Source organism: Triturus cristatus, chromosome 3_1 (genome assembly GCF_964204655.1).
Source record: "Triturus cristatus chromosome 3_1, aTriCri1.1, whole genome shotgun sequence".
Lineage (NCBI taxonomy): Eukaryota > Metazoa > Chordata > Amphibia > Caudata > Salamandridae > Triturus > Triturus cristatus.
Window position 1 is genome coordinate 27,461,313 of NC_140583.1, and position 22,700 is coordinate 27,484,012.

The following is a 22,700-nucleotide window of genomic DNA, read 5'->3' on the forward strand; positions in this document are numbered from 1 at the left end:
CACCTTCCATCCATCTGTTGAAATGTCAATACAGACACACAACCATCAGTTCATTCATTCATGCATCTTACCAGCATCTGTGACTGCATGTTCCCATACATGTGTTGTCTCCATGCGTACTTGTATGTGTGTTAACTAAGGTTGTATAGTTGCACATAGGCTTGGTCAGTATGCATGTGGGTCTCTGTACGGGTGTCATCTGTTACTTAAACCAAAGTTATCATATAACAGCATGTAGCCATTACAACAGAGTACATACATCCGAAAGCCAGATCTATTGGTTTTGGCAATGCTTGTTCTGTGTACCCTGATGTATCTGCTGTTGCTTAACAGGGTGCAGAACCCGTCCTCCTGCTGGACGTACTGGTGTGCACCGGTCCACACCGTGCTAATGCAACAGTTTCGCTGCAGTACTCTATTTGTACAGCCGCACACACTACACTTCTGCAACTGCACAATTGCATTTGTGTTGCATCAGCTCAGCTACAACACAACAAAACCTGTGACTGCACAACTGCAGCTCTACAACGGCAGGGGTCCACTCTTCATCTGACCTGCACTTGGAAACCTGCATTACGACTGCACACTTGCACATTTCAATCAACACTGTTCATCGTCAGCAGCACAGCAGCATACCTTCAACAATACAACAACCACAAACTTCAACACAACTACATCTGCACTATTGTACAAATGCAGAATCACAGCACGTAACTACAACAGTCGTAATACAACCATATACCTACAATAAAACATTTGAATTGTACACACACAAACACAGACGCACACTCCCACACAGACACGCACACACACACAGATACACAGCTACAACTAAGCTACAAATTGCAGAATTGCAACATTTCAACCACACATATACACTTCTACAATTGCTCATAGCTGCACACCAATACCTGGAGACCTCCACAATTGCAACAACATTACAATTGCACAACTGTAAAACTCTAATAATGCAACTCTGTAACTGTATCAACACTACATCTCCTCACTCTACAAACCTACAACTCAACAACTTCGTAACAATACTTCAGCTGCACAACCATAAGAACACTAGAGATCAACAATTACAGTCCACACCGACACGACCATTGGAAACTCTACAACTGCACACCTACAAGAATTGACTCGCACAACTAAAATGCGTGATTTGTTCCTGCGATGCAACCATACAACTACGCAAGTGTGTACCCACGCACCTACACTTTTACACTATACTCGCATATCTACAAGTGTACAATTTAACAATGCAACAAGTGCACACGCAGGACAGCTGCACGCATTCAACTGTACAAGAGCCGTGCAAATGTACAATCGTACAAAAATACGACAAAAGTGTAACTCTAAAAACACTGCAACGCCTTGGATGTAGAACTGCAAACCCACGGGCCACGTGAAAGGAGAAAATGTTGAAACATTTATAAGAAAGAGCAAAAGGCTCAGAGGCAGTGAAATATCACAACAATAATATGAACCCAGAAGAAATATGGGTCTCGTTTCTAGCAAATCACTGCCCACGAGCTCCGCAATTAATCTCACCCCCAGAAAGAACGAGTCCCCCGTTTCCAGTGGAACAGAAGAGGCGACTACGGATGTGGTCAATTTGTGGAAGCAGGGGCACAGAGCCCCGACTGCACCCTATGTCATTATTACAAGTATTCCACATAGACCGAGAGAAATAGCCAGCTAGGTGTGAAATACTGCCTGAGGTCGAGAGAGCCACAGGGGGGGAAGGGACCACACTACATTCCAATAATCAAGCACTGACAAAGGAAAGAGGGCGGAAATGTCTCTGGAGGAAGTGTTTGGTAAGAGCTGGACAAATGTGTCTGTTCCTCCCTCTGTTCTAGAAAGAAAATCCTGTAAAGAAGCAATATCTGTCCCCTCTAAGAAGAGTGTTCTAAAAGAGAGGCCGAAGATGAAATTGTGAAGTTAAAAGGCAAACACATCAGCAAATTACATCGTGGAAACTTTGGGGAAGGGACCTGTATTTCTGTAGCATTGTCAAGAAAGTCCACACACGTGCATGGGTTTACTTTGTGTTCAAAAAAGCTATAAACAACGTTATCATGACAAAAAAATAAAAGAAATGAGGGGCATATTATCAAGGAACAGTGATAACATTATCGCCGCTTTAGAGGCAGGAAACTGCCGCTAAAGCGGCGATAATGGGCTTGATAATGTGCCCTTGTGAATTCCCATAGAAGCCCAGGTTCTGTCAACATGGGCTTCTATGGGAATTCACAAGGGCATATTATCAAGCCCATTATCGCAGCTTTAGCGGCAGTTTCCTGCCACTAAAGCGGCGATAATGTTATCGCCGTTCCTTGATAATATGGCCCACAATCCGCAAAAGTGATTAGCAAAAAGCAGTGTGGCGTTATAAAAGTTTAAGGCATCCAAGCAACAAGCAGTTCCGAAGCAAAAAGCCAGACACCAGCAATAAAATGTCACTGACTGGGCAAGGTAAATACATCAAAAACACAACTCAATTGCGGCTAAACACCGTGCGGCATATGTATAAAAACTTTCGGAGCGCGCGTTGGCTCCAATATGGCTGCCACTGCGCTCTGCCACTTTAGAAACACTGGGATGCACCGTATTTAGAATAATACGGCACACACCTGCGTCGGCGCTAAATTCAGCTGCCTAGCGCCAACGCAGGCACCCTTTCACCATAGCATAAGGTTGGCTGCATTCAGTGAATGATTGTTTATGCGCAGGAAGCTGTGCCTTCCAGCCCATCAACAACCCAGAATGGCGAATTGTAACCCCTATGTGTGCTGCATTGGGCAGCACACAGGGAAGTTGCAAATCGTCATATTTTTAATGATTGTTTATCCGCAGGAAGGGACACTCATTCATGGCGTTTTGCTGTTTCTATGATAGAACCGCAAAACGAGGAGAAATTGATAATTTCTCCTCGTTTTACCATGTTAAGATCAGGTTATTTTTGTTCTTAATTGCCTCGTCAGGGGTAGTAAGCGCTATACAAATGCAATTACAATACAATACAATTGTGCCGCTGCCACATTTTCACGCAGCCTTGTAAATAAGGGTCAGCGTCAAAATCAATGGGTTTTGCGGTGGAATGCCCAAAGCACACCCATTGCCCACCCCTTTCATGCTAAGTATAGAGTGAAAGGGGACCTTATTTTCAAGGCATCGTTAAGCCACATTAAGTGGCTTAACGATGCCTTGTAAATAAGGGGAGCCCGTATCGCAACAGGAACGTCGAAAAAAGTGACATTCTGGTGGCGATAGGGGTTTGAAAATATGCCTTCATGTTGCATCTCCAGTCAAACAAACAAATTATTTAATGCCCTAAAACTGAATGAGAACCCAAATGGAACAGCTTAACCATCCTTGAAGGGTTCTGGTCTTGAAAGCAGCACATCCATGCACCAATCATTCTCCGATAGGGTTTCAGTGAGGGTGGAGCTGTCTGCTGGCGGCTTCGGAGTGCGGCCGGGCTGCGACTGCGGTGAGCTGCGGTGAGCTGCTGGGGATCTCCCGACGTTGCTGCCTGCCCCCTCATCAGCAGTGTTTGGCCTGGGGGGCCCTACTGTCGCCTGCTGCTGTGCGGGGGCCGGTGTACTCCTCCCCAGCGGCATGTGGAGCGGAGGTGCTGGATCGGCCCTCGTTTGCCTGGAGTGCTGTGGTTGCAGTGCGGCTCCCCCGCTGGCTTGGACGGCACTTGCGCTGCCTCGGCGTGGTCCTGCTGGGGCCTACCGGCTGGGTGCGTCCTCCCGGTCCCGCGGATGTAGCCTGGCCTGCAGGTGTACTCGGCCCTCCGGTGCTTCTACACTCATCACGCCGCACCCGCCCGGGGCCTGATATGCTTGTATGATTGCATGATTGCACCAGCAGATTCTGTAGATGTGCTGGAGAGCAATTGCGTTCAGCTGCGAGACTCCAGAAACTTCCAGACACTTCCATTTTGAACGCGTTGGAGGGCGTTTACAAGGCACGGTGAGGCTCGAGACTGTCTAATTCTTTCCCCGCTGATTTTTGGGCACTGCCAACACGCTGGAGTGTGTTTTACGAGCCGCTGTGAGGCTCAATACTGTTTCATTCTTTCGCGGCTGATTTTTGGGTATTTCCTACGTGCTGGAGCGCGTCATGAGCCGTTAAGAGGCTCGGAGCAGTTCTTTTTATTTTCTTCCTCAGCTGCTCCTCGCAAACGAGCTGGAGCACGTCTACGAGCCATTCTGGGGCTCAGGGCAGTTTGCCATTTGTCTCCCTTGAGACATAAGGATACCGCTAATGCACGACCGTGAGCCGGTTCCAAGCCTTGGATTACCCTGCAGTGGAGGAGACATTCTCATTATGTTGGACTGCTTCTACCAAGCTAAGTACATTTAATTTTGATTTCATGGGAACAGTCTCTCTGCAGAAAAGAGTACAGGCACGTTGGGCTCATATACAGGAGTGCTTATTTCTTTTGTTGTTTTATTTTTGGATTTTGTGCTTTTTACTCAAGGTAAGACATCGTTTGGAAGCGAGTGAGCGAGTCAGTTGCCTCACGGGACCCCAGCTCCCAGCCCCAGCACCCAGCATTCATCGATGCGATACAGCCGGGGGTGAAAGAAACAGCGCTATCACCCTCTACTGTGCCCGGCTTTTCCTGCCGCTCCGTTGCTCCGCAAGTCTCGTTGTTGACTGAGCTGCTGACCGCGAGCCGAGAAAAGCACACCGTAGCGTCCACAGGCGCGGCTCTGGGATTCCCGCGGTAAGCAGGCGGCAGCAGCTGCGGCAGTAGCAGTAGCAGTACCCGAAGGTTGAATCCGGAGGTTACACCCGGTCGAGTGGCGGCCAGGGTCTGGCCGGAAGGCGTGCGACGTGCGAGGAGTCCGCCTGGGACCAGGGAAAAAGGCACAGTTGATAGGCCATATTGGAGCCCCTGAAATTGCCTCTGTGTGCTTCTGTGCATCTGGAGTGCTGAGCCGTATCAGAACGCATACGTCACCATCATTATCCAGCTGGTTCCTGCAGTGGTGAGTGGGGTTTTTGTATCCATCTTATGTCTGGGGAGAATAACATCATGGGCAAACGAAACCCAACTCCAGCAGTGCGTAATACCATGTCTATTGACGCCATGCTGGAGAGGGCGATGAACATAGTCAGTACTGAGATTGAATTGACTGAGAGGCGCCTGTCCCTGGGCTTAACAAAACCTCATTCTGCCACACAAAATGAGAACATCGATGTAAGTGCCCCCCAACTAATGACACATAGTGAGGTTGATCATGGCCTACATGGTTCACGTTTACTAACCGGAGAAAATACACTGGGTGCTGAGGAAACTGGTCACATAGGGGTAACAGTAGACCTTGCATCCGGGAGTTGCTCAATTGACATTTTAGCCTCGGCAACTACAGACATATCCCCGAATCCGGAAGTATGTGGAGCAAAAAGGAAAAGGAAGACAGTGAAGACAGTGAAACCAGTTTGCTCCAAACGGAAACAACTTCCACGTCTGAACTCCCAACGTACCACGCTAAATACGTGGATCCAGGGCCCGAAAGCCCCAGTGGACCTAACACCCTGCAGCGACCCAATTGATTCAGTTTCATTGGAAATTTTAAATAATTCTGCACACACTCAGACGGAATCTATACAGACTCCTTTTTCTAATTTTACACTTGGGGGCACTGCTATTGACATCCTTATAAATACATCGTATGACCGAGTTAAAGTGCTTGTTGATACAAACTTTGCAAACCTATGGAAGTGCTTAGATCGTTTGGAATCCCAAACTACTAGGGTAAAATCCCCCAGCAAGGAATCTAAACAGCCATCCCAACAGGGTAGCCTCCAGAAAAAATTAGTTCAGAGCGAGCAACAATTGTCCATAACTTCAAAGCAGCCCCCTGTCTCCTGTGATACTAATAGTAACACTAGAGATCACGTCCTTTTAAAATCACGCACTGGCTCTGTTAATACCCAAAATATAATTCCCACTGTTTTATCACATCCTACCACTCAAACTGGTGTGCATGCCGTCTCCACAGCTTGTTCGAGCGCTGTCGGCATTAATATCAGTGGGTATGCCGAGTCAAATAAGGATGTTTTAAGTCTACCCCCAGCGTCTTGTCCGTATGTCCTGATTCTGGGAGGGGTGCCTCCATTAGAGAAGAACAAATTTGAGTCTTGGGAACAATTACGGAACAAAAGTGTGGATTAGTTGGCTAAACACAAAGGGTACAGGAGGTCTGACATAAATGATATTTTAATGGTACGAAGGGTGGGTTGGGTTGGATCGGCGGAAAAAAATATCCGAGGCGATTGTATTGTTATTAATTTACGCCGACCAAGCCTTGTTAGATCAATACTGGCCGCAAGGGAGATTAACTGCCCCCTACCCACAAACATCTGTGCACTACCCCTTGGCTTCTTTTATAGACCACCATTTGAACAGCAATCACTAATCTGCCCCTCATATCAGTCTGTAAATAGGTTCTCTGTCATTTCCGATCTCGATACCCTTGATTGACCTTCACTTAAATCTCAACCGATCGAACCAGCCCCTCCGGCACCTATGGAGATTATCCCAGCTAATAACGACCCTGACGTGGAAATTATTCTTGTAAATGATCGTCCTGACTCACTATTACAGGTGTTGAGCTGGAATGTGGCCGGATTGGCTTCCAAATTAAATATCGATGAATGGGTCAATATGGTAAATAAACGCGACATCCTTTTCTTTCAGGAGACTTGGGCAACCAAAGAGTTATATCTTGAAGGATATGAATGTTTTAATATTATCTCCCCCATCCCAAGCAAGGCAGACCCTCAGGTGGTCTATCGATATGGGTTAGTATCGCATCGGGCGGCAGTGTAAAACCAATCCCCACCAAAAATGCAAATTTTCAAGCTTTGATATACACACGGGGGGTTTCAATTTGTTTTATTAATTTTTATAATAATGATTTTCTAATCATACCTAATGTGAATTTTGTTGACCTCTTCAACTTTATTTCGGATATGGATAACTTTGACCCCCATTCAGCATATTTCAGTCAATCCATGCAAAAGGGGGTATGAATTAATAGATCATTTATTAAATAGCAGTCTTTCAAATGTTATGGACATTGCAGCTGTAAATAATGAGGATAGTCTAATACCCACTTATAGAGGTCTTGGCCGAGTCTCAATTACAGACTAGGTTTTATATCAGCACTATTAGAAGATCATTTAGCTGCAGCAGAGGTTAAAGCATCCATCTTTGGGGATCATAATTCAATTTTAGTCTCTTTTAGGGCTGCCCTTAGACCTGACCCTAGAAAGGAGCCAGGGGCCGATAACGTAGAATCTTCCACAGACAACTTAGGAGTTAAATGGAAAGGCATGGATTGCCCCAGGGTGTTCCAAAAGATGGTAAAAACCTATCCATCACTTTGTGAGACTTGTCTCACATTGGACAATCCTAACCCAGAGGTAGTTTCTGCTTTTGTCCTACTATGTGCAGGCATTAAAAAACTGATTTCGAGACCTGTAGCTCCACTCAGCCTCGACCCTAGGTGGTTTAACAGCACTTGCTCTAGGGCAAACAGAGAACTTAGAGCTGCCCTATCAGCTTCCCCCAGAGACCCTAACCGTATCAGATTATTAAGGTATATTTATAAAAGAGCAGTGAAGCAGAGGCAAGACGTGATTTTAAAAGAGCACTGGAGTGACTTGGCTTGTGCTGCAAAGCTTAATTATAGAAATGGTTTTTGGACAGCCGCCAAGTCATTGAGAGCGTTTGGCAATACACTCACCCCGCTAAGTTGTAACATAACGAGTGAAGCGTGGGTAGCCCATTTTTCAAAAATATATGCTGTTACATCTCAGTGCAAAGATACTTTTGATAACCTCGCTGCTGCACAAATCCAAATATCTTTATCGGAAGTTGAGGATGCAAATAACCAGAGCCTGGGCAACAAAGCCCCGGGCCCGGACGGGCTACCAATCGACCTTATAAAATCTAGGCCAGAGTTTTGGGCCCCTTTGATACTCAATGTTTTTAATAATTTGACAGCAACTAAAATCCCCAATACTTGGTCTACATCTGTAATTGTTCCCATCTTTAAAAAGGGAGATAGATCCAACCCGAATTGTTATAGACCAATTTCTCTAATTGATAATACCCTTAAGATATTGGGGAGGGTCTTATTTAACAAAATCAGCACTTGGGCAGAAGAGGAAAACATATTAAACCAAGGTCAGCTGGGTTTCCGAAGTCATCTTGGAACGGTGGAACAGTGTCTCAATCTTAATTTAATTATAGGAAAATATACCATCGCTCGACACAGTCCCCTTTACCTAGCATTTATGGATCTCACCTCCGCATTTGATTTTATTAATAGATCTCGGCTTTGGCAAAGCCTTTTAGACTACGGGTTGGACAAAGACATGGTGTATTTTTTAGCGTATTTACATAGGGATTTAAGGGCTTGGGTGAGAATAAGCACGGATGGGGCAGTTTTAGGGGACATAATGGTTGGAAGAGGCGTCAGACAAGGGTGTGTCCTTGCCCCACTTTTGTTTATTTTATATGTTAATGAGCTACATAATGCATTGTCTGACCAAACCACAGATGTCCCAATAATTACTGGTAATAAACTGCCTGCTCTATTATATGCAGACGATGCTGTTTTAATGGGACGCACACCCAATGCTCTACGTATTTTAGTTAGGGGTTTTGTAGTTTTTATGAATAGTATGAATCTTTGCACAAATTTTAAGAAATCTTTTTTAATGTGTTGTGGTCCAAACAAATGCCATATTAATGTCATTACCTCGGGCTCAGATGCCCTGTTATGCACTCTTACTTTCCCGTACTTGGGTTTACAATTTTCGGATAATGGAACCCGGGCACCTCATTTGGCATATGGCCGGACCAAATTTTTAAAAGCAGTTAATTCGATAATAAGTCTCCCTCAACCGAAAAGAATCGAGGTAGTACTGTCCCTACTTAAAATTTATAGGACACAATGTGTACCAATCATGACTTATGGGGCTGAAATTTGGGGTTTTATAAACCCGAAAAGCGTCCAGGTTGAAGAAAATAGATTTTACAGGAGAATTCTGGGGTTACCAATTTCATCATCTACTTTTGCCTGCCATAACGAGTTAAACTTATCTTACTTAAGGATTATATTAGGTCCCGCCCTGTCATGTTTTGGCTGAAGGTTTGGCAAAACCCGGCAGCCTCGCTAACAAGGGAGATTATAGTTGATTGTTTATAATGTGACAGGGGAGGAGACATACCGTGGCTTGCAGAAGTACAGGCAAATCTGACAAGAGTTAACCTTGGTCATATCTTTCATAAACCAGACCAACTAGATGGAATTGATAAAAAGATTGTCCGCAAAGCCTTATACAAACAGTATGGGGACATAAGGGTGCCGATTACGATCCGGTAAAAACCGGGTACGAACCGTCGGACAGAGCGTTTTCTCCGTCCGACTCGTACCCGGTCGTAAAACTTTACAAACATGGAATTACGATTCGCACGGAAACACCATTTCCGTACGAATCGTAAAAAACACCGACCGACGAAAATATACATACGAATGTGATCCGGGAATGCTGCGACGTGACGTCGGGACGTTTTCAGGCAGCGTTTCACGACCCAGGAAGTACGATTCGAACCGACAGCAGTCCGGACGGCAATATTTTCACGGCACCCAAAAAGTGCCGGAAAAGCGAAGTACGGCGCGAAACGACCAGAGCAGGTGGCCCGGTACGCGCCGTACCCCCCCCCAGCCCCCGTATGTACGCGCCGACCCCCCCCCAGCTCCCGTATGTACGCGCCGACCCCCCCCAGCCCCCGTATGTACGCGCCAACCCCCCCAGCCCCCGTACGTTCGAGTCGTACCTCCCCCAGCCCCCGTACGTACGTGTCGAACCCCCCGTGTATGTACACCCGTGTACGTGTCGAACCCCCCGTGTATGTACACCCGTGTACGTTCAAGTCGTACCCCCACCCGTGTATGTACGGTGCGTACCCCCAGCGCGTAGCATACACGGGTGGGGGTACGACTCGAACGTACACGGGTGTACATACACGGGGGGTTCGACACGTACACGGGTGTACATACACGGGGGGTTCGACACGTACACGGATGTACATACACGGGGGGGTTCGACACGTACGTACGGGGGTTGGGGGAGGTACGACTCGAACGTACGGGGGCTGGGGGGGGGTCGGCGCATATACGGGCACATGTCTCCATGGTTGCTATGGGAGTTCGGTGCGGACGGTGTTTTTTCCATACGGTTGTGACATCGGACGCACGGGATGGATCGTAATTCCGCGGTCGGACTTCACTTTTCACATTTGTACGGTAAATCGTCCGTGGACGTGTCGGACACATTTTCCGACCCGAGGACGTGTGGGGAATAATTCCCAATGCGATTCGTATGGACTTTTTCCCATGCGAATCGTAATTGGCAGTTTGTACGGCACTTGTACGATTCGTACGGTAAAAAGACCGGATACGAGTCGTACGGGGAATTTTTTTACCGGATCGTAATCGGCACCAAGATATGCATAGGAACACACCATAGTATCCGTGGCACAATATATATCAATGGCAGAAGAAGGTGGACCTTCCTCTTGTTTAACAGCTAGTTATCTTTTAAGAGATATCCAGACCCTCCAGGATTTTGCGATTTTGCGATTTCACGATTTCGGCACTTTTGTAAAAATGCAGCGATTTTTACAAAAGTGCCCGCGAAATCGGCACTTTTGTAAAAATGCCGCAATTTTGCAACCAATCTATGGAACTCTGTACCATCACAACAAAGAACCCAGAGCAACCATCTCTCCTTCAATAAACTCCCCAAAACACATCTTTTCTCTTTTACCGAGATTAAATGTGATTCTTTGAAGGCTTCATGAAACCGGTCAACTTCTAATCTGTTTGGTTTTTTGGGACTAATAAGAATGTTTCAACTCCTTGTTTTCTATAAAAAGCACGAATACCTCTATAGTGCCGTCATTCTATAGGAAACTATTAAGTCAAGTCATAAATAATGCGAAGGTCTCAGCTAGAAGTATAACCTGGAAAAGGATTGACTATTCAGACCAAGACAGGCTATGGAACTTTTCAGAAAGTACAAATCATGCCCCTGTGGCCCGAACTGCTGCTGTAAAACCTAGAAGATGAGTGGGGGCTGGTTCTTGATAAGAAATCCAGGTATTGAAACTATAAGGAAGGTTGGAACATGCGGCAATTGTAAACAAGCACTGGCAAAATCAATTTGTCTGCCATTGGCAAAAGTGTTTTTATATTGTTTATTGCAACAATATACCACAAAAATAGAAAGAAGAAAAATAAGGAAACATGCCACCGCTTAAACATAGTGGCCACATGCATGCAATGAAAAACCATTGCATATAGTTTTAATAGATCAGTATGAATACTTCCTAGCAGACTGGTGTACTCAGAACACGTATAGAAACCCTCTTCAGATTTAACATAAATGACATCAAAATATGGTTCCTACTGGCACAAAAAGTAGTACATGCTTTCAATTACCATAACCTGTAGACATAGTTTATACACACAAGAATGACTTGGGGAGAAACAAAAACAAGCATTGGCATAGCCCATAGGTCTGGCCTTTGGGACCGTATAAGTGTTTAGCCATGCAACAGTTGCATAACTAAATACTTCTAAGGTCCCAAAAGCGAAACCTATTGGCTATGCCAAGCGGCCGTGGAGCCCTCTCAATAAGTCTCGCCAGACCAGCGCATGCGCTGGGTCAGGCGAGACCTAAAGGATTAGAAACGTAAAGAAAATAAGCATTTAGCAAATTTAAGTACTGGTCCACCAGCCCTACCACTGAAGTACACTACTTTTTAGATGGATGTGTATATGCCAGACCCTCCAGGATTTCGCGATTTTGCGGTTTGCCGTGAAATCGGCACTTTTGTAAAAATGCTGCGATTTTTACAAAAGTGCCCGCGAAATCGGCACTTTTGTAAAAATGCCGCAGCAATTTTTACAAAAGTGCCCACTAAATCGGCAATGTACAACCCCTGGACCTCTTTCTACTGTGAGGGGTTGCTGGGTCTGAATCTAAACCAATGATGCAGGCGCTATTTCTTCTGCAGGGAAACGCTTGTGCATATCACCTGCATTTGACCTTCCGAAAAAAAGACTGCCAACCTTACAACCACAGCTCCTGGCATTGGGCTTCTGTTCCTGTAGACCTGCCATAATTGCCTGCCTCCGCTGAACATTCCATTCTGCCAGGAAGATCCTTGAAATGCATTCAGGGTTTGAGAGATCTCTGAGCTTCCCCAAAAGTGTTAGGTAATCAACCGCTTCACACACACCTTTAGACCCAACATCAATATATATGATCAAACCCTGTAGTTCCCAACAATTAAAATATAAAATATTTGATTGTGCAAGTAACTGCTCATGCAGCAGACATGAGGACAATATATTATGCTGCAGCAAGTATACATTTTACTGCCACCCACAACGTTGTTTGCATTAAACTCTTCTGTATGGAATCAAATGAGTTATAATGAATAAGCTTTTATTTCTGGACAGAATACAGGGTGAGATTTTGAAACTCAGGGCACGCGGCAAGGCCTGGGGGGCATAATTTTTTTTTTAAACACTTATATGTAGCCTTGAAGCCAAACAAAGTGTCTACATTGTAAATAAACCAAATATACATAGCTTCAGCTTGTTAAATTTCCTCAAAAACTAAGATATCTGTGTTTGTTGTAGGAAAAACTGCAAACTAAAATGCCGCAAAATTGCCGCTAAATTTCCATATTTATGCCGCTAAATTTCCATATTTGTGCCGCTAAATTTGCTAATCCATGCAGCTATATCCTGGGGGGTCTGATCACTCGCTGGGAGCGAAGCCTTCTTTTTCGCCTCAGATCCGGCACAATAAAATACTTGCTGTGTTTTCCCTTAGGCTATCAATCCAACATTGAGGATTTGGCTTCCCCTGTGGCAGCCTAGGAAAGCAGTCTATGCTGCATTTCTTGTTCTTCTGCACTTTTTTTCAAAAGTACAGTATGTAGATACTGATCCCATTTTTTAGGGCTAATGGAATAACGGATTTTAGGGTTGCATATAAAACTATTCTTCAGCCTAATGGTGAGGATCTAACATTTCAAGTTTGCTCCTTTTTAAAAATGGCTATTCGCTCACGTTCTTCCATGAATTCTTGAATGTTGGACTAGGTCGCACTATATGCACTTTTTGATTTTATACCTAAACAGGGTAATATGTGATATGAGCGATATCTGGACGTATAGAGCACCATGTATGGAATTTAATAAGTTTGTCCTTTTTTGCTGCTATTTTTCTCAGTCCTATTTGCACTTTGAACATTGGCACTTTCCCACACGACGCTGCTATTTGCAATACTGGGACTACTCTTGTGATGATTATTAAATTGTTTTATGTGGTTTGCTTTTAATAGAACCTGAGGGCTTTTTAATGTGACTTAATAATTTGTCCATCCTTGCTGCTATCTTCGGAAATATTTGCACTTTGTACTTTGGCACTTTAGCATATGAAGCTGCTATCGAACATGCGTGATAATTCTGCAATGTTTCACTGAATTGTTTTATAGTTGAGCTCTGTTCTTAAAACTTAAAGCTGATGGATCAATGTAAATGCTTTTATGATCAATTATGTGAGAAATGTTTGTACTTTTATGGATAGTGTATATCTGAATAAAGATCAATGAAACTGAAACTGAAACTGATACCTCTAATTGTTTAGCCGTGTTCTACATGTATGTTCTGTCCCTGTTGAGGGTCTCAGCACATCTGAAGGATCTCAGTCCAGAAGTGCCCGGGTCTGCAGTGCTCTACATGTATGTTCTGTCCCTGTTGAGGACCTCAGCACATGGGAAAGCTCTCAGTCCAGAGTGCAGGGATCTGCAGTGATCTCCATGTATGTTCTGTCCCTGTTGAGGGCCTCAGCACATGTGAAGGATTTCAGCCCAGAGTGCAGGGTTCTGCAGTGTTCTACATCTATGTTCTCTCCCTGTTGAGGACCTCAGCACATGTGATGGATTTCAGTCCAGAGTGCAGGGATCTGCAGTGCTCTCCATGTATGTTCTGTCCCCGTTGAGAGCCTCAGCACATGGGAAGGATCTCAGTCCAGAGTGCAGGGATCTGCAGTGATCTCCATGTATGTTCTGCCCCTGTTGAGGGCCTTGGCACATGTGAAGGATCTCAGTCCAGAGTGCAGGGGTCTGCAATGATCTTCATGTATGTTCTGTCACTGTTGAGGGCCTCTGTACATATGAAGGATCTCAGTCCAGAAGTGCAGGGGTCTGCGGTGTTCTACATGCATGTTCTGTCCCTCTTGAGGGCCTCGGCACATGTGAACGATCTCAGTCCAGAGTGCAGGGATCTGCAGTGATCTCCATGTATGTTCTGTCCCTGTTGAGGGCCTCAGAACATGTGAAGGATTTCAGTCCAGAGTGCAGGGATCTGCAGTGTTCTCCATGTATGTTCTGTTCCCGTTGAGGGCCTCAGCACATAAGAAGGATCTCAGTCCAGAAGTGCAGGGATCTCTAGTGATCGCTATGCATGTTCTGTACCTGTTGAGGGCCTCGGCACATGGGAAAGTTCCCAAGTCCAGAAGTGCAGGGATCTGCAGTGATCTCCATGTATGTTCTGTCCCTGTTGAGGGCCTCGGCACATGTGAAGGGTCTCAGTTCAGAAGTGCAGGGGGTCTTCAGTGTGCTACATGTATGTTCTGTTCCCGTTGAGGGCCTCAGCACATGGCAAGGATCTCAGTCCAGAGTGCAGGGATCTGCAGTGATCTCCTTGTATGCTCTGTCCCTGTTGAGGGCCGCAGCACATGTGAAGGATTTCAGTCCAGAGTGCATGGATCTGCTGTGTTCTCAATGTATGTTCTGTCCCTGTTGAGGGCCTCAGCACATGTGAAGCATGTCAGTCCTGAAGTGCAGGAATCTGCAGTGTTTTACATGTGTGTTCTGTCCCTGTTGAGGTCCTCGGCACATATGTAGGATCTCAGTTCAGAGTGCAGGGATCTGCAGTGTTCCACATGTATGTTCTATCTGTGGCGAGGGCCTCAGCACATGTGAAGGATCTCAGTCCGGAGTGCAGGGATCTGCAGTGTTCTACATGTATGTTCTGTCCCCATTGAGGGTCTCAGCTCATGTGAACGATCTCAGTCCAGAAGTGCAGGTATCTCCAGAGATCTCCATGTATGTTCTGTCCCCGTTGAGGGCCTCAGCTCATGTGAACGATCTCAGTCCAGAGTGTAGGGAGCTGCAGTGATCTACATGTATGTTCTGTCCCCGTTGAGTGCCTCAGCTCATGTGAAGGATCTCAGCCCAGAAGTGCAGGTATCTCCAGAGATCTCCATGTATGTTCTGTACCTGTTGAGGGCCTCGGCACATTGGAAAGTTCCCAAGTCCAGAAGTGCAGGCTAGTCACAGTGCTGCTTCTTCCACGTCATGATCAGTGCATCCGTCTGGAGGACTGAGGGAACTGTGCTAAGACTCACCAAGCAGATATAGATCTACAAGCAGCCTTGGTAAATCCAATGGAGCAGCCTTAGGCAAGTGCTAGAAACCTGACCCTCTCCAGGCGCACCCCAGAGCCAGGCTCGGGTCAGAGAGACGCCTCATGGGGTGATCATGTCCTATCACGATACCAAGTTTCATCCAGACTTTATCTTGGTCGTTGGCTGCCTCACCGCGGTATTAGAAGGGGCCGTGGGCCACTTGGGCTGGGCTGAACTAACCGCATTGAATAACATTGGATGTCAGAGCTGTAAGCAAACTAGAACCAAGGAATGAATGAACCAAAGAATGAATGGATGAATGGATGCGAAGCCTAACCTCATTCAGCACAAAGAAGCGAGAACTGAGTAAAGTCACCGTTATCATCCAGCAACACCCTCCCAAGCACCTCTCATGGCGAGAGCCTGACACCTACATATTAGCGCCTACTTGTAGGTTTCTGTCCATCACATCTCCTGCTGCCTGTCGCTTGCACTGAGTGTATAGATGCGGCATCACGATTCATGGATGTTAACATTGCATCCTCCAGCTGACCGGGGGGTGAATCCCTGGTCCCTTGATTTGCCCTTTTGCCTCTACTTCTTGGAATGCTTGCGTGCTATTTTTGCATTAAACATATGAGAGGCTTCTAGGCGGTATCCCGATTGCTCTTTTACTACGGTGAGCGGTGCCTTTGCTGTGAGAGCGCCCAGTGTTGAAGGGTGTGCTCAGTGTGCACACTGAAGGGTGCGCTGGAGCTCGGAGAAGGACAGTGTGGCCTTTGTTATGTGGCCCCTAGTTTCCAAGGACTATGTATGGGTTGATTGCAAAGCAATTAAAGACAGAAGGCTTTTTTTTAATCTTAACGGATGGAATACTCCCTCACATACGTGACAGATATCCCAGGCGCCGTATTACGATTTCCATAGGATATAATGGGAACGTAATATGGCAGACGGGTCCAAACTTGACGGATATCCCATGCGCCGTATTACGAGGTCCATAGGATATAATGGGATTGTAATACGCCGGACAGGTCCAAACGTGACAGATATCCCGTGCGCCGTATTATGATGTCCATGGGGTATAATGGGATCGTAATACGGCGGACGGGTCCAAATGTGACAGATATGCCTTGTGCTGTATAACGATGTCCGTAGCATATAATGGGATCGTACTACGGCAGACAAGTCGAAACATGACGGATATCTTGTGCGCCATTTTACGATGTCTATAGGATATAATGGGATCGTAATACGGCCGAACAGGGTCCAAGCATTGTGGTAAATAATTTAATTACCGGTACTTAATTTGATGCGGAAAATTAATAAGAATAGCTCAATAAAATAAGAGGCAGAATCCGTGGTATTAGAGGTTCGGAACGGGCTTTATTCCAAAACACAATTCGAATTTGTGGGCTTCATATTCCATCACCACGAAGGTTCAGGAAGTGAAGGACAATACTTTATTGACAGGTAATCATTTTTATAGAAGAGGCATTACAGTGAAACAGATGCAGGAGGTGTAACAGTTGATAACAGAGATAAAAACATACATGCGTAACTAAAATGGGTGTAACTAGGCGTAACTAAAGAACGTCATTAGGTATGATGTCACAAATGGGTGGTTCCATGAAAGAATTTCGCAATGTCAGCAAAAATACTTGGCAGAGATGCGCGCGCAGCAGCATGACGTGTGATTGACGTGCAACTAGGGGGTGAATGGGACTTGACATTTAGCTCTACATGTGGAGACAGAAGTCTGGGGTTATGTCAACCTAATCCTAAATCATATCTTACATCCTATGTTTAAAGAACTGTGTTATCCAAAAAGAGAGGTCTCTTAGGATAGAATCTTATTCTATACTGACTATACTGACTGTTAGTGTGTGTACAAGCGTCTAAGTGTCTACACTAGATGCGAGGGGGTAAAAATCTTCCATAGTAACAGGGCTATGAATTACTTGCATAAAGACAGAGAAGCCGGGCCCTTTTGCACGGTAGCTAGGGGAATGTTTACTTAAACTGCTAGACAGGAATGCATTGGATGAGGAGCGGAGCAGAGCAGATAATCTTGAAGGTGAAATACAGTTTTTGGGAGGCAGACAGGCCGAGTTAGGCACCGTTAGCCGCGCAGGGAGTAGGACAAAGTTCATGGATACAGATGCGAGCTCAGACTGGAGCTTTCAGAGGCAGAAGGCAGGAAAAGGCTTAATGGCAGAATCAGGGCCTACTCGCCTGGACTGTAAAATGGGATAAATGAACCATATAGAGCCGGTGGCCTTTCATACTTAGGAATAGGATATCCGGCCCATTCATGGCGGGTCTGAAAGAGGACATGTTAACGGTGGACGCACATGTGTTTGCGTCTTCAAAACTGAAACTGGAGGGAACATACATGTACTTGTGACTTATACATGAAACCGTTGGGGTCCAAGATAGGGGACATAACTGATCATAAAAATCCATATTTCTACATTCCCTCCTTGTCCCCTACTTGCCCTTAAGAGATATCAATCTTCATCAATCCATTGATCTGTTCATATAGCATCATTTGTTCTTCCTTTTTCTTCTGGGATGAATGAAATCTTGGTGGTGGAATACACGATGTGGCACACAGACCACAAATCGCTGGTCCACATTGTAGGCATAAGCAGCAACTGAATAATATGAGAAAGCCAATACCTAGGAAGGAGAGCATTCTCCATCCCCAGGCTGACAATACACTCCAAAACCAACCGGACCAAGTCCAGGTGCCTGGATTCTGGTGTATCTGGCCTACAATCTTATGAAGGCGAGTTATGGCTTTATATACAGACGGCGAATTTTCTGGTATGAAAATGCAACAACTTGATCCGATGACCCTACAAGCTCCGCCCCTATCGGCCAGGATGACGTCAAGGACAAGACGATTTTGAAGCACAACAATCCGCATAGCAGACTGCTCTTCTGTTAAATTGCCTAAGGCGGAAATAGTTTCGTTCACTACTGCTTCAAGGGTTCTGGTTAATCTACGTATCAGCTTACTATTAGTGACTGTACCTATATAGGGGAAGAAACCTTTATTGAAATCTGTGTATTTTTCCCATGCTGTTTCAGTGTAATCGACGATTGGGAGATCTCTCTGCTGTCTATTGTGTACTAAATGAGTATTTCTATGATAATCAGGAGGAGCTAGGAAAACAGGTGGCAAAAGGAATCCGATGTAACAGGTACCATCCCAATCTAGAGGCAAACGTGTATATGCAGTCTGACCACATACGAAGTAGGAATGGCGAGAAACTCTAAATGTAGACTTGCCTTGATCACTGAATTCTATTACAGTGGTGCACTTACTATGGCCCATATGTATGGAACCATTCTTTCTTACACACAATTCACATTTAACTGGAAATACTGACATAGCGGGCAAAATTGGTGCAGCTTCGGATTCAACATTCAGGATCATGAGATTAAGCGTGAAATTACCTAATCCGTATACTTCATTTTCTAGATCAGTTCCTGTTCTTTTGGGAAGTCCCTCCTTGTTAGGGTAGCAGACTTTAAGCAAAACTAAGTTCAGGTTTCCCCATACCCAGTTGTCTTGATAAACTGCGGAATTCGAATCTAGGGAATTAATTAAACTAAACCATGCTCCACAGGAGCCATTGTGTGTGAACGGATATGGAAAGAGAGGCAGAATTCCCTTATAGTTCTGATAGGGAGGGAGTCGGCCACATATCCAACAATTTGTAGCATTGCTAGTCTGATGGGAATGATGTAACATACTAATAAAAGTGTTATTGCGCAGCGCAAATCTATAGGACAACTCATGCGGGGGTAATTCACTAAAAGAATGTTCAGCAGTAACATTGTAAACATGTTTAGAAATAGGATAATATATGTGCAACAATATACTTGCAGCGATTATTAAAAGACTTAAGAAAAACAAAATTAATAACGTCACTGTGCAATGACTACGCAGTGATTTACAGTACGCATGTTTTTTCAACTGCATTTTTCCGTTTCTTTCTCTATTCAGGTCTAGGGGATACATGTCAGAGACAAATTCGACCGATTCACCTTGGAGAGGACTTAAACAATCAAATTGTCTGACTTTTTAGACCGTAATTTTAGTTTGTATAGTTCCTTATCGCTTAGTTCAACCAAAGGAAGCTTTGAGTCAATCGGTGAAGACACGCGAGGTGTGTCGTTTACATCAGACGGTAGTCCATGAAATTTCTTGATATGACTTGAATGTATCCAACCTTTGCGACCTTCGATCTTCACGGCTGTCCTCGTGGTGAGCAGTACAAGTTGAGGCGATTTCCACCTAGGATCCAGCTGAGTCTTCCGGTCGAAATTCCGCACTAACACCAGGTCTCCGGGAACTACGTCATGGGGTTTCACCTCGGTGTTGTCGGGAAAGGCTGCAGCTACCTGTGAACGACAAGATTGTAGTGCAGACATCAAGGAAGCCAGGTAATCTGTCAGCATATTACAGTCAACATCAGTTATTTTGCGTGGTATAGGCGTCCCCCACATATTTGGTGGTCTGCCAAAGATCACCTCATAAGGGGATAGCCCTGTTCGAGAGTGCGCTACCATTCTCATGTAAAAGAGTGCGACTGGTAAGGCTACTACCCAATCGACACCTTTCTCCCTACATATTTTGGACAATCTAATTTTCAGAGTTTGATTATGTCGTTCCACGAGACCTGCTGCCTCGGGGTGTCGGACACAGTGAAATCTCCATTGATAGCCTAACAAAAGTGAAACGTGTTTCATTAGTTCGGATGAGAACGGCTGGCCGTTATCTGAGTAGACAACACGTGGTAAACCGTACCGTGGGAAGAATTCTCGAACCAACTGTTTGGCAGTAGTCGGGGCAGTGTAATCTGAGACCGGGTATGCTTCTGTCCAACGGGAAAGAGCACAAACAACTACAAGAACATATTTGAATCCTCGACATCGTTCCATCTGGATATAATCCATCTGGAGGACTTCAAAAGGGTGCTCAGGAGGCTGGAATCCACCCTGTTCTACGGGAATGCTTTTACCTGGGTTAAACTGACAACAGATCATACAGGTACGAACTTTTTGTTTAGCTGCTGCTCGTAAATGTTTGTTAAACCAAATGTGTTGAATGCTGTCTAGCATAGCTTTTTCTCCTAGGTGTGCTGGACTATGTATTGTATTAATGATAACTTGAACCATAGAATCAGGAAGGAACCATACAGATTTTTCCTTCGTCATCCATCCTTGATCCGTTTGGATCCCTCCTAATTCAGTCCATTTCTTTATTTCATCTGGTGTAGCATGTGTCTGTATGTCAATTACGTCAAGAGCGGGATCCTTAACCATCATGCAATGTGTTGGTGTCGGAACTATTGTCTTTGTCATGTCAGATGTGTGAGTTTGAGCAGTCTGTTTAGCTGTTCTGTCAGCTAGATCATTGCCTTGGGAAATGATATCAGTAACTTTCGTATGAGCTTTACATTTCATAATTGATATTGCAGTGGGTAGATGTATTGCATCTAATAAGGCATGAATGAGGGGTCCGTGCTGAATGTGGGCACCGTGAGAAGTTAAATAACCTCTCTCTCGCCACAGCACGCCGAAGTCATGTACAACTCCGAATGCATAACGTGAATCAGTGTATATGTTGACTTTTTTATTTGTGGCTTGAATACAGGCTTGTGTCAGAGCGATGAGCTCTGCTGCTTGAGCTGACAAGGTATTTATGCAATAAGTTTCAATGACTTCAGTGTCTGTTGTGACTGCATACGCGGCCACTAACTCTCCTGTACTTGTTCTCATACATGAACCATCTACATACAACGTCAGGTCTGGGTCTGACAATGGGACGTCTGTCAAGTCTTGTCTAGGTTTCGTCGTGATAGTAATAACTTCAATACAATCATGTGCTAGTGGGTCTGTTCCGTTTACTGGCAAAAGTGTGGCAGGATTCAATGTACTACAACGTCTTATTTCTATGTGTGGCTGAAACAATGTTAATTCGTAACCGGTGAGTCTTGCTATAGTCAAGTGTTGTGTTTGCGTCCGGTTCAAGAGAACCTCTACTGCATGTGGTACTTGTACTGTCAATGGATGTCCTAACACTATGGCATCGCTTTGTCTGATTGCTAAAGCTGTCGCTGCCACTGATTTCAGACACGCAGGCAGAGCCTGAGCTACGGGATCTAATGTACTAGAAAAATAAGCACATGGTTTGTGTGATCCTGCTTGTTCCTGAGTGAGTACTGACAAGGCAGTACCTTCGCGTTCTGTAACAAAGAGTGTAAACTGTTTATTGTAACATGGTGTTGCTAAAACAGGTGCTTGACATAAAGCTTTCTTTAGGCTTTCAAAAGCTTGTGTATGTTCCTGAGTCCAAGGGAGGACAGTCGATGTGGCTGCCTCCTGTGTTGTCAACTGAATGAGTGGTTTTGCTAGAAATGCATACTGAGGGATCCACTGCCTACAATATGAAGTGAGGCCTATAAAAGCCCGCACCTCCTTTTGTGTCTTGGGTATTGGCATGTTAGCAATTAACTGGATGCGATCGGGTGTAAGCTGCCTTCCCTCCTTGGACAGCGAGTGCCCAAGGTAAACAACTCGCTGGACACAGAATTGCAGCTTAGAAGGGGACACCTTGTGCCCCTTTTCGGCCAAGAATTGTAAAACCGTCAGTGAGGCTTTTTCACATTCAGGTTCGCTTCTAGCGGTGATCAGCAGATCATCGACATATTGAAGCAGGGCAGTGTTGACTGGCATGTGGATACTGTCAAGTTCTCGTTTCAGTGCTTGGCTATAGATGCTGGGGCTTTCTGTGAATCCTTGAGGTGCGCGTGTGAATTTAAAGCTTCGTCCATTTAAACTAAATCCGAACAAGTATTGGCTTTCCGGATCTATTGGGACGCTGAAAAAGGCATTCTTGAGATCAATTACAGTAAAGAATGTTGCTTCGGAATCAATGGCTGTCAGTAATGAAGAAATGTCTGGGACTACGGGGTATTGTGGTACAATACATTTATTTAATTCGCGCAGATCAATAACCAATCGATATACTGGCGGGGCTTTTGGATCAGTTCATTTAAGAATCGGAATTATCGGGGAATTACATACATTGGAGTCGGTTTCCACAACCACTCCTTGGGTAATAAGCTCGTCAATGATTTGTAGTAAAGC